The sequence below is a fragment of the Dreissena polymorpha genome, chromosome 1, assembly GCF_020536995.1.
Source record: "Dreissena polymorpha isolate Duluth1 chromosome 1, UMN_Dpol_1.0, whole genome shotgun sequence".
In the NCBI taxonomy this organism is placed as follows: domain Eukaryota; kingdom Metazoa; phylum Mollusca; class Bivalvia; order Myida; family Dreissenidae; genus Dreissena; species Dreissena polymorpha.
In genome coordinates, this window is record NC_068355.1 from 132,317,316 (window position 1) to 132,329,286 (window position 11,971).

The 11,971-nt window shown below is 32.5% G+C and overlaps 2 protein-coding genes across 5 annotated transcripts in view; both read right to left on the minus strand.

Moving 5' to 3' along the window:
• LOC127850404 (myelin regulatory factor-like) overlaps positions 1-11,971 on the minus strand; it is a 114,896-nt gene that overhangs the window by 101,673 nt on the left and 1,252 nt on the right. The window lies entirely within an intron of this gene.
• The window catches only part of LOC127850429 (sodium- and chloride-dependent glycine transporter 1-like), a 163,739-nt gene that overhangs the window by 35,747 nt on the left and 116,021 nt on the right, over positions 1-11,971 (minus strand). Inside the window, exon 17 of one of the 2 annotated variants that reach the window (XR_008035303.1) lies at positions 382-448. The exons of the other annotated variant lie outside the window; for it this stretch is intronic. The gene's annotated coding sequence lies outside the window, so the exon portion shown is untranslated. Of the gene's footprint in view, positions 1-381; positions 449-11,971 lie in introns of those variants that run through there. 2 annotated transcript variants of the gene reach the window in all.

Below are 11,971 nucleotides of genomic sequence, written 5' to 3' on the forward strand. Positions count from 1 at the left end.
TAAGGGTAAAAGACAGATTTGTTCTAAAATTTTTAAAGCATTTTCGTAGAAAAAGATAGCAAGCTCATTTCAAGAATTAATTTTAAGAAGAAACAAGATGTGTTTGTGAAACACAATGTCCCCCTATATGACGTTTGACCTTGAAGGATGACCTTGACCTTGACCCTTCACCACTCAAAATGTGCAGCTCTATGAGATACACATGCATGTCAAATATAAAATTGCTAGCTTCAATATTGCATAAGTTACATTACATGAGCAATTATGACCCATATATTTGACCTAGAAGGATGACCTTGACCTTTCACCACTTAAAATGTGCAGCTCCGTGAGATACACATGCATGCCAAAATATCAAGTTGCTATCTTCAATATTACAAAAGTATTCATAAAATAAGCGATTTGGGCCACATATATTTGACCTCTGACCTTGAAGGATGACCTTGACCTTGACCTTTCACCACTCAAAATGTGCAGCTCCATAAGTTACACATGCATGCCAAAATATCAAGTTGCTATCTTAAATATTGCAAAAGTATTCATAAAATAAGCGATTTGGGCCACATATATTTGACCTCTGACCTTGAAGGATGATCTTGACCTTGACCTTCCACCACTCAAAATGTGCAGCTTCATGAGATACACATGCATGCCAAATATCAAGTTGCAATCTTCAATATTGCAAAAGTATTCATAAAATGAGTGATTTTGGCCACAAATATTTGACCTCTGACCTTGAAGGATGACCTTGACCTTGACCTTTCACCGCTCAAAATGTGCAGCTCCATGAGATACACATGCATGCCAAATATCAAGTTGCTATATTCAATATAGCAAAAGTTATTGCAAAATGTTAAAAAATTGGCGCAAACCAACCAACCAACAGACAAACAGACCAACCAACAGACAGGGCAAAAACAATATGTCCCCCACTACTTTTGTGGGGGACATAAAAATATTAATTTGAATAATGTTATTAATCTTAATATGTTCAATAATTTTGTTGAGAACTTTGTTTTGTATTTAAATGAAGATACACTGAGCCATTATTTCACAGAACAAATTGCATACAAGGCGGTTACCTTTCATTTAAGTATTATTTTACTGTTTGGACACATTAGTGTAATGATATTCAATGTAAAATGAACATAGTGCATTTTGTCAATTTGGAAAAAAGAGGTCAAAATTAGAATTATAGGACATCATTTTAGTGATTTTCTCATGTAAAAATGTATATTAACATTATGTTACAAATAACACATTTACTGAGCTAGCATGCTACTTTAAGATTCAGTATTTTTTACAAAACAGTTTTAATGTGAAAGACAGATATTTCAGATATTTATGATATTGATAGAAGTAATAGGGTTTTCAGTTTAAGGACATATTTTTTCTGATGTTTTATGGTATGTTCATAGAATTTGATAATAAGCTCATTTCAAGAATGAAGGCAACAAATAATCAATTTGAAAAATGTTATTAAAGTTTTACAATTAAAGTACAGATGTTGTCTGATGATTTATGGAAATATTAATGCACAGGCTGATCTGGGACGACACTTTTGCACATGCATTATTCCCTTTTTTCCGAGAGCGAAGTTCAAGTACTTTACTGACAAGGTCTTGTCACTTATAAGAGAAACATGCTCTTTGAAAAAGAAACAAACAAAAAAGTTTTAAAATTCAAAATACTGATAATTTTCAGACAAAAAGAGTTGTCATTAACACAATTGAAAACCTGAGGATGACTTTTTTTAATGACTGAAATGCGGAGTGGCTGGGTATATTATACTGTATGAATGACGTTGTTGTATTTGCTGCAATCACATCAACACAGATTATTTATTTAATATGATTTCTTGAAATTCCTCTTCAAAACTTATGTCTCAGGTTAAAAGTAGGAAAAGTAAGAACAACTACTGCTTTAGTTACAGCTTTAAAGCACTTGGGTAAAACTTTGTTTCTACCATAAAATGTTCAAATACCTAAAAATAAATGGCTCGCAGTTAGTTTGTGAAATCTATATGGGCCATTAACACATTTCCTATCCACGTTGATTGGTGACCAAGCGATGACTAAGAAGTGAAATTAAAAAATGTGGTTATGACTATGATTAAAGGATACAAAGATATTATTGAATAATATTTGTAACAGTTGATATCATTAAGAAATTTTTCATCGCAATATATCAGTTACATAAACACATACACTTTAACAACTCTAATTACTCATTTGGGTGCAGTTGGTTGAAATTATTTTGGGTTCAATGAATATTTTTTTGGAATTTAAATTACAATATTATAGTTTACCTTATTTTGACATAGAAACAACTGCTTGTTCTATAAAGAGAATTTTAAAGGGGCCTTTTCAGAGATTTGACATGTATTAAAGTTTTTCATTAAATGCTTTATATTGATAAATGTAAACATTCAGTAACTAATAAGCTCCAGTTAAAAACAAGAATAAAATAAAAGAAAGAAAAAAAAGTAACCCTCAACTGGACTCGAACCAGTAAAAGTCTTTTGCTTAGACCACTCGGTCATCCATGCTCACACAATTTTTTACTTTATTTAAGCAATCCTTGTAATATCACAAAGTATAAGGACAACAACTTACAGAACTCTCCAAATTAATCAATTGTTTCGCGTTGCAACGCTTTATAATCTTTAGGTTTTTAAATCATCAAAAGATGGTGAAATGGATATTTTATAGCATGGTAAATGGTCAGTTTTACTGTTTCCTCTCAAATATCATAACTACAACGAAATTTGTGAATCTGCAACATTTTTTTTTAATTTTGTCAATTTACCAAAACGTGAAAATGCCCCTTGAAAATTAAAATAAAATAAAAATAATAATAAGCGTCCTGTTAAATTTATAATTTTTGTCCAAATAAGTTAGAATTAAAACATGAATTATTTTAGACAGTTTATTAAATAGGGCAAAACTGCACCCCTAAAGTCTTGTAGAATCAATACAAATAAATAATGATGAGCCATTTGTCCAACAACAGCTAAAAGATCATTTGCAGATGAGCTAGCACAGTCATAGTCAATATTCAATGCAAACAAGACACAAGCTTAATTGAAAACAAGGAAAGCACTTTGCATATTTAAAGGGACTTGTTCAGTTTTCACAGCATCACAATTTTTCAAAATTATGCTTTCTATTATTAAAGAATATAGCATGTAAAGGTGTAAATTAACAATTAAACAAACATTTTAAAATAAGGAAAATACTGTTTTATATGTGGGTCAGGTTGCAACATGCATTGATGGAATACTTGGGAATGTTTCTGATGATTTTTGTTACTTTGTTAGCATCATATAATTGCTTATATTAAGTACATTATATGAAAATATATCATCTGAAGAATGCATGCTGGTATGGTATGGTTGAGTGGACTAGGGAAACAACTTGTTTTCATAATCTTCTATTTGAGCATATTTCTGCAAATCTGGGCTAAATGAATTATGCATAAAATGATCTCCCAAATTAGCCATTGTGCAGTCTGCAAATGTTTATGTGGGACAACACTTACAACATGTAAGGAACTTTTAAATTAAAGGAAGTCTCTTCTAAATGAAAATGATCAGTTTAGGCAGAAAGTGTTGTCACTGGTTATTATTAACCTGTGTGACTGCACAGGCTAATCTGGGATGACACTTTAAGCATATCCATTAAGCCCTGTTTTCCCACAATGCAGCTCATTTAGTTCATATGCTTGAATAATTCAGGTGTAGACATGAAATGGCATACCTGAAAATAAACCAAAATCTATTAACATTAAAGTCCCTTTTTACAACAATTATACCACATGTAGTTATGCCAACAAATATGAGTTCACTGTGTCTGAACCTACTTTTATATAAAAACATGCATTAGGTGGTAAAAAGCAACTTCACTTGCTGCTGCCAGTGTTTTTTTTCACAAATAGGGGAATGGTGGCGGGGCCCGTCCAAAGGGGAAAAACGTGTTGTTTTTTAGGAAAAGGGGAAATAAAAAATTCACTCTTTTATATGTCATGAAATTTATTATATGAATACACATGTATGTATGAATGTTATATTCACAGCTGAATTTCTCTGTCCTTTTTCTAAAAAATATCCCAATGATTTTTTCAACATTAGTTTCAGACAGTTTAGCCTTCATGCACACTCTCAGTTTTCCTAGCCATTTTGAGTCTAATTGGGACTTTCTAATTGATAAAATGGCAAATTTGAGCAATTTTTAATCAATAAAATGGACCAAAATGGAATGTTTTTATCATCAAATATTGACACAATATATGCAGATATATCAGGACTTTTCCTGGCCATTTTGGGAAAAGCATGAAATTCATATGAAAAGTACACTGATTTGGGAAATACTTAATTAAAGTAACTCTTTATAATAATTCAAAATCATATTATATTATTAATTTGTTATATACTTTGTTAGTTGTTATGAAATTAATATTTATTATAAGAGAGTTCTTTCTAAAAAAAAAAAATTTTTTTTAGTTCTTTATTTTTTTTAATTCTGGAGGGGACAACAACAACATTTTCATCATGATCATGAAATGATGTCTAAAGAACTAAACATATACATGGAATGCAAATGTCATCCAACAAATCCGTGACTGCCTAATTTTTAGCCAATCAGAAAACAGAGAATATTAAATCACTCTTGCAGCAGTATTTAGGTGCATAAATAAATTGGCTAATGTAATTGGATAACAATTATTCATTTACTTAAGCTGTTACGTAGGCAGTTGAGCTAATTTAATAATGCTGAGAACTATGTCCTACATATGTTTTGTGGTCTCAAAGTTAAATTATGTTGGATGTTGTTGTTTTCTTATTAAGATAGTCTTGCTTTATTGCATAATTGCAATTTAACAAAAAAGATTCTTTACTATTATGAAGCTATACATTTTATTTATTGTTGTCTTGCATTTTATTATTATTATTATAAAATTAAAATTTATTTCAAAAAAACATATTGCTGATGCATCATCATATCCAACTTTCGTTGCATGTTGCTTCCCCTGTTGATCTAAAATCGATTATAAAATTTAGAATTGAGTTGACTATGAAAAGAACTGTTTATTTTTAACAATCATAATTATGTAAATAATAATTTAAATATCAAATTTGTGTGAGTGGAATATTTATACATTATAGCTCCTTTAAAGAATGATATTTTTCCAGTTTTCATAACTTAACTGTTTGCCTGTCCTACTTAGGTTTTAAAGGAATATGGGTGATTTTGTTCAAATGTCACTGTAAATAATAGGGGAGTAAGTATAATGTGTGGGCACCCTGTGGTTCAGAAATGGCAGCAATTACAATTCTTTACCCGATACTTAATTGTTAACTTGCATGTGATCAATCTGGAATTGAAATTATTTTCCTTCCATTACAATATATGTTTGTTTGTTTTGTTTAAAAGGGTATTTAAGACCATCCTTGTTTAACTGGAGTACCACTTTTGTGATTCAAGTTGTTTTTTTATCTTTATGAATGGACAAGATGACTAGTATTTAAGCTTAATAAACAGTTCAATTCCGATATTTAGTTGGACTGATATGAATAACTTTATAATAATCTAGATTGATCAAAATGATTGACCTTCTAACATTCTTTGATTTTGTTTACTTTATGGAATTGTTTATTTAGTTATTAACTCTTGATAAAATGTACACCCTTAAATGTATTTAACCATATATTCATGAATTTAAGGAAGAAAATGCATGTAGGTTTTGCTGGGACTTTTTAGATTTTTGTTATGAATGTTAAAAAAAGAGGAACAACATTTGATCAATAAATTGATTCTGATTTTTTTTAGTCTTTATTGATGGACATAATTAGTTTGTTTTAATTCTGGACAATTACAGGGATCAGATTCTGGGCAATCACAGGGATAAGATTCTGGGCAATCACAGGGATAAGATTCTGGGCAATCACAGGGATCAGATTCTGGGCAATCACAGGGATAAGATTCTGGGCAATCACAGGGATCAGATTCTGGGCAATCACAGGGATAAGATTCTGGGCAATCACAGGGATCAGATTCTGGGCAATCACAGGGATAAGATTCTGGGCAATCACAGGGATCAGATTCTGGGCAATCACAGGGATAAGATTCTGGACAATCACAGGGATCAGATTCTGGGCAATCACAGGGATAAGATTCTGGGCAATCACAGGGATCAGATTCTGGGCAATCACAGGGATAAGATTCTGGGCAATCACAGGGATCAGATTCTGGGCGATCACAGGGATCAGATTCAGTGCAATCGCAGGGATCAGATTCTAGTCAATCACAGAGATCAGGTCACATTCAGATCATTTCAGAACCAAACACCCATTAATTAATTGTAGGTTACCATAATTTATACGGGTTTAGTTGTATCATAAAGTTTTGCTGTATTCCGTTCATCTTAACATATTTAGAATAAATGCTAAAAGAATCCTTAACAAGATGTTTTGCTAAGAAACAGCCGATACTTAATTTATTTCAGAATTAGTAAATAAAGAAATATGGAAAAAATACGACCAATTAAATTTAATGGTTATTTCAAGATAATTAATTAAAGTGTTTACAAAACATTTTCTCAGTCTTGTTTACAGGGTATCAATTTGCTGTATTTGCAAAAAAATCGTGTAATTTAGTGTAGAAATTGTGTTCAACATGCGTCAGAATGCACTTCTTCTCTAGAGGAAGTACACCAATGAGTCTAGGGAGTACACCAATGAGTCCAGGGATTACACCAATCAGTCTAGGGAGTACATCAATCAGTCTAGGAAGAACACTAATGAGGCTAGGGAGTACACCAATAAGTCTTGGGGTTACACCAATGAGTCTAGGGAGTACACCAATAAGTCTAGGGAGTACATCAATGAGTCCAGGGAGTACACCACTCAGTCTAGGAAGTACACCAATCAGTCAAGGGAGTACACCAATGAGGCTAGGGAGTACACCTATGAGTTTAGGGAGTACACCAATGAGTTTAAGGAATACACCAAAGAGTCTAGGAATTACACCAATGAGTCTAGGGAGTACACCAATTAGTCTAGGAGTACACCAATGAGTCTAGGGAGTACTGTAATTACTCTTAGTTTTCAGACACTCTTAGTTTTTTAAGTTATAGTTTAAACTTAATATTTATAGAAACACTATTTACAGCAAAAATACCAAGAAATAGACATATTTACCGTTTACTTTTTGAAATAAAAATAAATAATGCAACATGCATCATTCGTATTTTCAGCAGTAAATTACCCAATTTAGCCATAACGTTGTTTTAATTAAAAAAATTGAAGGATGTGTATACAATTTTCAACATATTTAACAATAAACATAGCTTATATGCTATATTAAATCAAATTACATTAGAAAGGAAATAAAACGCGTCGCAAAAATAATGCGATGTCGGCAGGATTCGAACCTGCGCGGGAAGATCCCAAAAGATTTTAGGTCCATCGACTTAACCACTCGGCCATGACAACTTCATATGAGTGCAACCTTAAATGAGATATCCATAAGTAAACAGGTAAAAAGGCTAGTCGATCTTTGAAGAAATCGCGAAATCGTTTTTTTTTCAGATGATAATTGGATCAAAGTCAATATTTATATTAAAAATAATGTATTCTAAATGAATTAGGTAAACACGTATCAAAATTCGAAGTTTGAAAAAAATAAAATGCATCTCTCGGAAATAACCGATCATTGAAGATCGGCATTGATCGTAAAATAAATCGCGGGAAATCATTAGAGGTGCGCTACCTTAATAGATATAGTTGTGTCTATAAACAGAGCAAGTACTAGTTTTAAACAAGCTGTTGGCTTTGTATGCGCTGTCATTGCCATGTATGATTGTGTGTCAATAAAACAATACATATTTTGTCAGTTTTCATGCTTTAAAATATCATTTAAATATGTGGCCAAAATGCTAGCTTTATTTGTTATGAACTCCCTAGAATAAAAAAAAAACACAAACCAGGTTACAGTTTATATGGAATCAATACCGTCACGGGGGAAGTATACACGAAGGGTAGAGTGTCTGGAAATATAATTTTTGGATCACTGCACTGTTTGCGTAACACTTTCAAATTTCATATGAACGGTGGAATGCTTCTGTTCTGCCCATGTGTGGCAATCGCCCTTATACTGTCAAATAGTTATAAATTTTTCGGGCATACGGTATGAACAAGGCAGCACAAGGTGCGCCTTGAGACGGTTCTGTAAAGACTAAAAGTAAACGAGAGAAACTGACTCATTACGACTGTCAAATTTCATATCATTGTGACTTGCAGTCATGTCAGAGGGCTGTCAGGTGTCATTTTCTCGGGTTATATTAAATGCAGGGGTTGTTATAAGGCACTTTTCGTCTTGCCTTGTTCCGCCAATGTGGGTGAGAATAGCAGTTTCATGCCATACAATAAGAGTGTTTCATATCCAAACTTATTTTCATTATGCAGTAGTCTACATGTGACCTTGACCTTTGAGTAACATACCTCAAACACACCAGTATATATGGATAAATACATCAAGAGTTATGTACAACTAACTATTTGTTAAGGTACAACTACACCGAGTATGTGAAAGTGCAAAGGTAAGTCAGAGGTGGCTGTATTAGTTGAATTTGTTTGATGGTAATCAAGATGATATTTAAACAAGAACTGTTTGACATCCACACACTCGACTTTTCTCAGGGCAGTGCTAGATTACTATTATAAAATGAAAATCTAAGTGAAAAAATATACGTTTAACATGGGGCATAATTCTGCCAAAATATATTTTGGATTATCTGCCTTGCAAGTTTGTGTTCTCCTTTTGATAGTTAACAACAGCCCATTGTATAAAACTTGGATATCTTATCCGCCGGTTATCTTTGTCCACTGCTTAAATTTGTCCAAATTGGTTAAGACCTTGGATAACTTTAACAACAAAAAAACAATATCCAAAGCATGTGATGGTCTCGTTAATCTTTTTATACAATTAGAATCCAAATTAAATTATCCAAAAACCAGAGATATTGAAAAAGATAACCAATGATAACTTTTATCAAAGTTCACACAACTGGCTGCAAGTGTTCAAAGTTAGAGGTGAAAACCTTTGACAGTTGTTGAAAAATGGACACCAGTCACACACTTAAACAAGACTGATGTCCTCAACTACAATGGTCTGACAACAATAACTCAACATGCGTCGAAAAGTAGAGCTAAAACATATTAACATGATTAAGTCAAGCAAGGGCAAATACAATTAATAATGACACTGTTTATTTTAGAAATTATTTATTTAAAATAAGAAAGACCTTTTTGTCATATCACAGCATAGCAATCAATGGGAAATCAATGTTATCAAAAAGTTAAGAAAATCAGAAAAAACAACAAAAAAACAAGAACTTTGCGGACGAAATTGTGCTACGGACGCAGGCAGGACATAAAACATTGTATCATAAATAGAGATTTAACCTATAAGTCTTTGTGTGACCTTGACCTTGGGGATAGGGACCTGGCTGTTCAGCATGACATATTGGACAATGATGATGAAATTTGTGCAGAGTTAAATGAAATTCACTTGAAAGATGACGAAGTTATGCTCCAGATACGAATGAAACATGAAACTGTATCATATATGAAGATTTAACCTAAAAGTGTGACCTTGACATTATAGGTAGGTATCTGGGTGTTTAACGCGACACATCGTCTAATGATGGGGAACATTAGTACCAAGTTAAATGAAATGCACTTAATAAATGACAAAGTTATGCTCCGGACACGAAACATTGTACCATATTATCATATATGGACATTTGACCGATAAGAGTGACCTTGACCTTGGAGATAGGGACCTGGGTGTCAAGAGAGACGCATAGTCTAATGATGGGGAACATTAGAACCAAGTTTAATGAAATGCGCTTAATAAATGACCTTGATCTTGGAGGTAGGGACCTGGGTGTTAAAAGCAACATATAATCTAATGATGTTAAACATTTGTGCCAAGTTAAATGAAACTTGCTTGATAAATGACGAAGTTAGGCTTAGGACACAAAACCTTGTATCATATTGTCATATATTAATATTTGACCTACAAGTGTGCCCTTGACCTTGGAGGTAGGGACCTAGGTGTTAAGCGTTACTCATCGTCAAATGATGGGTAACATATGTGCCAAGTTAATTAAAATTCGCTTAATAAATGACAAAGTTATGCTTTGGACACAAAAAATTGTATCATATTGTCATATATAGGCATTTGACCTATTAGTGTGACCTTGATCTTGGAGGTAATGACCTGGGTGTCGAGCGTGACACATCATTTAATTATGGGTGACATGTGTGCCAAGCTAAATGAAATTCGCTTGATAAATGACGAAGTTATGCTCCCGACACGAAACACTTTCATATTGTCATATATGGACATTTGACCTGTAAGTGTGACATTGACCTTGGGGGTAGCAATCTTAATTTATGGCGAGACACATCGTCTAATAGTAGAAAGCTTTTGTAGCAAGATGAGTGAAATTTGATTAGTGATAAATGGCAAAGTTATGATCCAGACAAAAATGGGACGGACACATAGACGGACGGACGATCGCGATTCCCATATCCCCCTCCGACCTATCAGGTGGGGGGATAATAACAACTTAAACTGAAGGATATAAAATGCGAAAAAAATCTTGAAAATTTGTGTAATACAGAACTAATTCAAACTCTTCACAGACAGGCCTTTTAAACTAAGTAAGCTATTTTAATAATAATCTCAAAGATGACAATGTATAACATTTATGTTCATTGGTATTTGCTATTTTTGTATTAAAATGTTACTAAAAGTATACATTCATATTTTTTGAAGTGATAGTTAAAGTATACATTTTTTATCAGAAAACTTAAGTTTTAACTTTGTTCTCAAGAATAAAATCTTAAAATTACCGTTTTACATAAAGGGACACAGTTTCCCTCTCATTAGCAGGAATATATTTACCAGCTATCAAGCAAATGTCTGGGGTGAATTAAAAATGTATTTTATAGTTAATTTTACAAATTTTAATTATTTTCAGCCTTATCAGAAATGACTTCCATTGTCTTAAATTTGTTCATTTGACACTATTGCTAAAATATACACTTTTATTGTGTAAGAAATGAAATCTTGAAATATTTAAACAAACTATGTTATATATAAAAATATCCAAATATTTACACATGTAATGTCAATTTGAAATCAATATCCAACTTTGAACAACTTAATATCCACACTTAAGATCCCCTGGTTTAATAAGTGCTCTATAAGAATTGTAAAAACATAGCAATTATAAAACACAATCCAACAGTACACAAGTAAACATGAACATATATGCTGGCATCTCATGTTTAAAACCCTCAAGTCAAATAAACAAGGCCAAGATGGCGCTAAATAAGTAAAACTATTTTCCAACAGAACAACAAGGAAATCAAAAGAAGAAATATTTTGTGCTCAAGTGAGTAAAACCTAATTTCCAAAATAATGAAAAAACATCATAACATCATGAGTGTCACCCTCCTTGGATATTTCTTAATACTTTACATTAAATATTGATTAAAACTACATAGTATGAGCATGATTAAGGTTGTATAAAAATACCATCTGGGTTTTCATTGGTTAATCAATCGTACCCAACAACTCCCTCGCCATAAATCAGTCCAAGATACATAGTTTTATTTAGTATAACAGTTTTTTTGACATTTTGAACTGACACCTGCAAATGGGGCATACCGAACACCTTTCTTCCAATTCGCAGCTGCAAACGTAGCACAGTGTGTGTCCACAGTCTAAAAAGGTATCGCAATATCTATCTCTGCAAATGTGGCATGTTGGAATTCTAGGATAGGTAATACTCTGAAAAGAAAAACGAAAACACTTACAAAAGACCATACTAACAATTTTAGCACTTCATGTTAAATAATTAAGGTCTTACTAGGTTTTATAAAGTGCCTCAGACACTC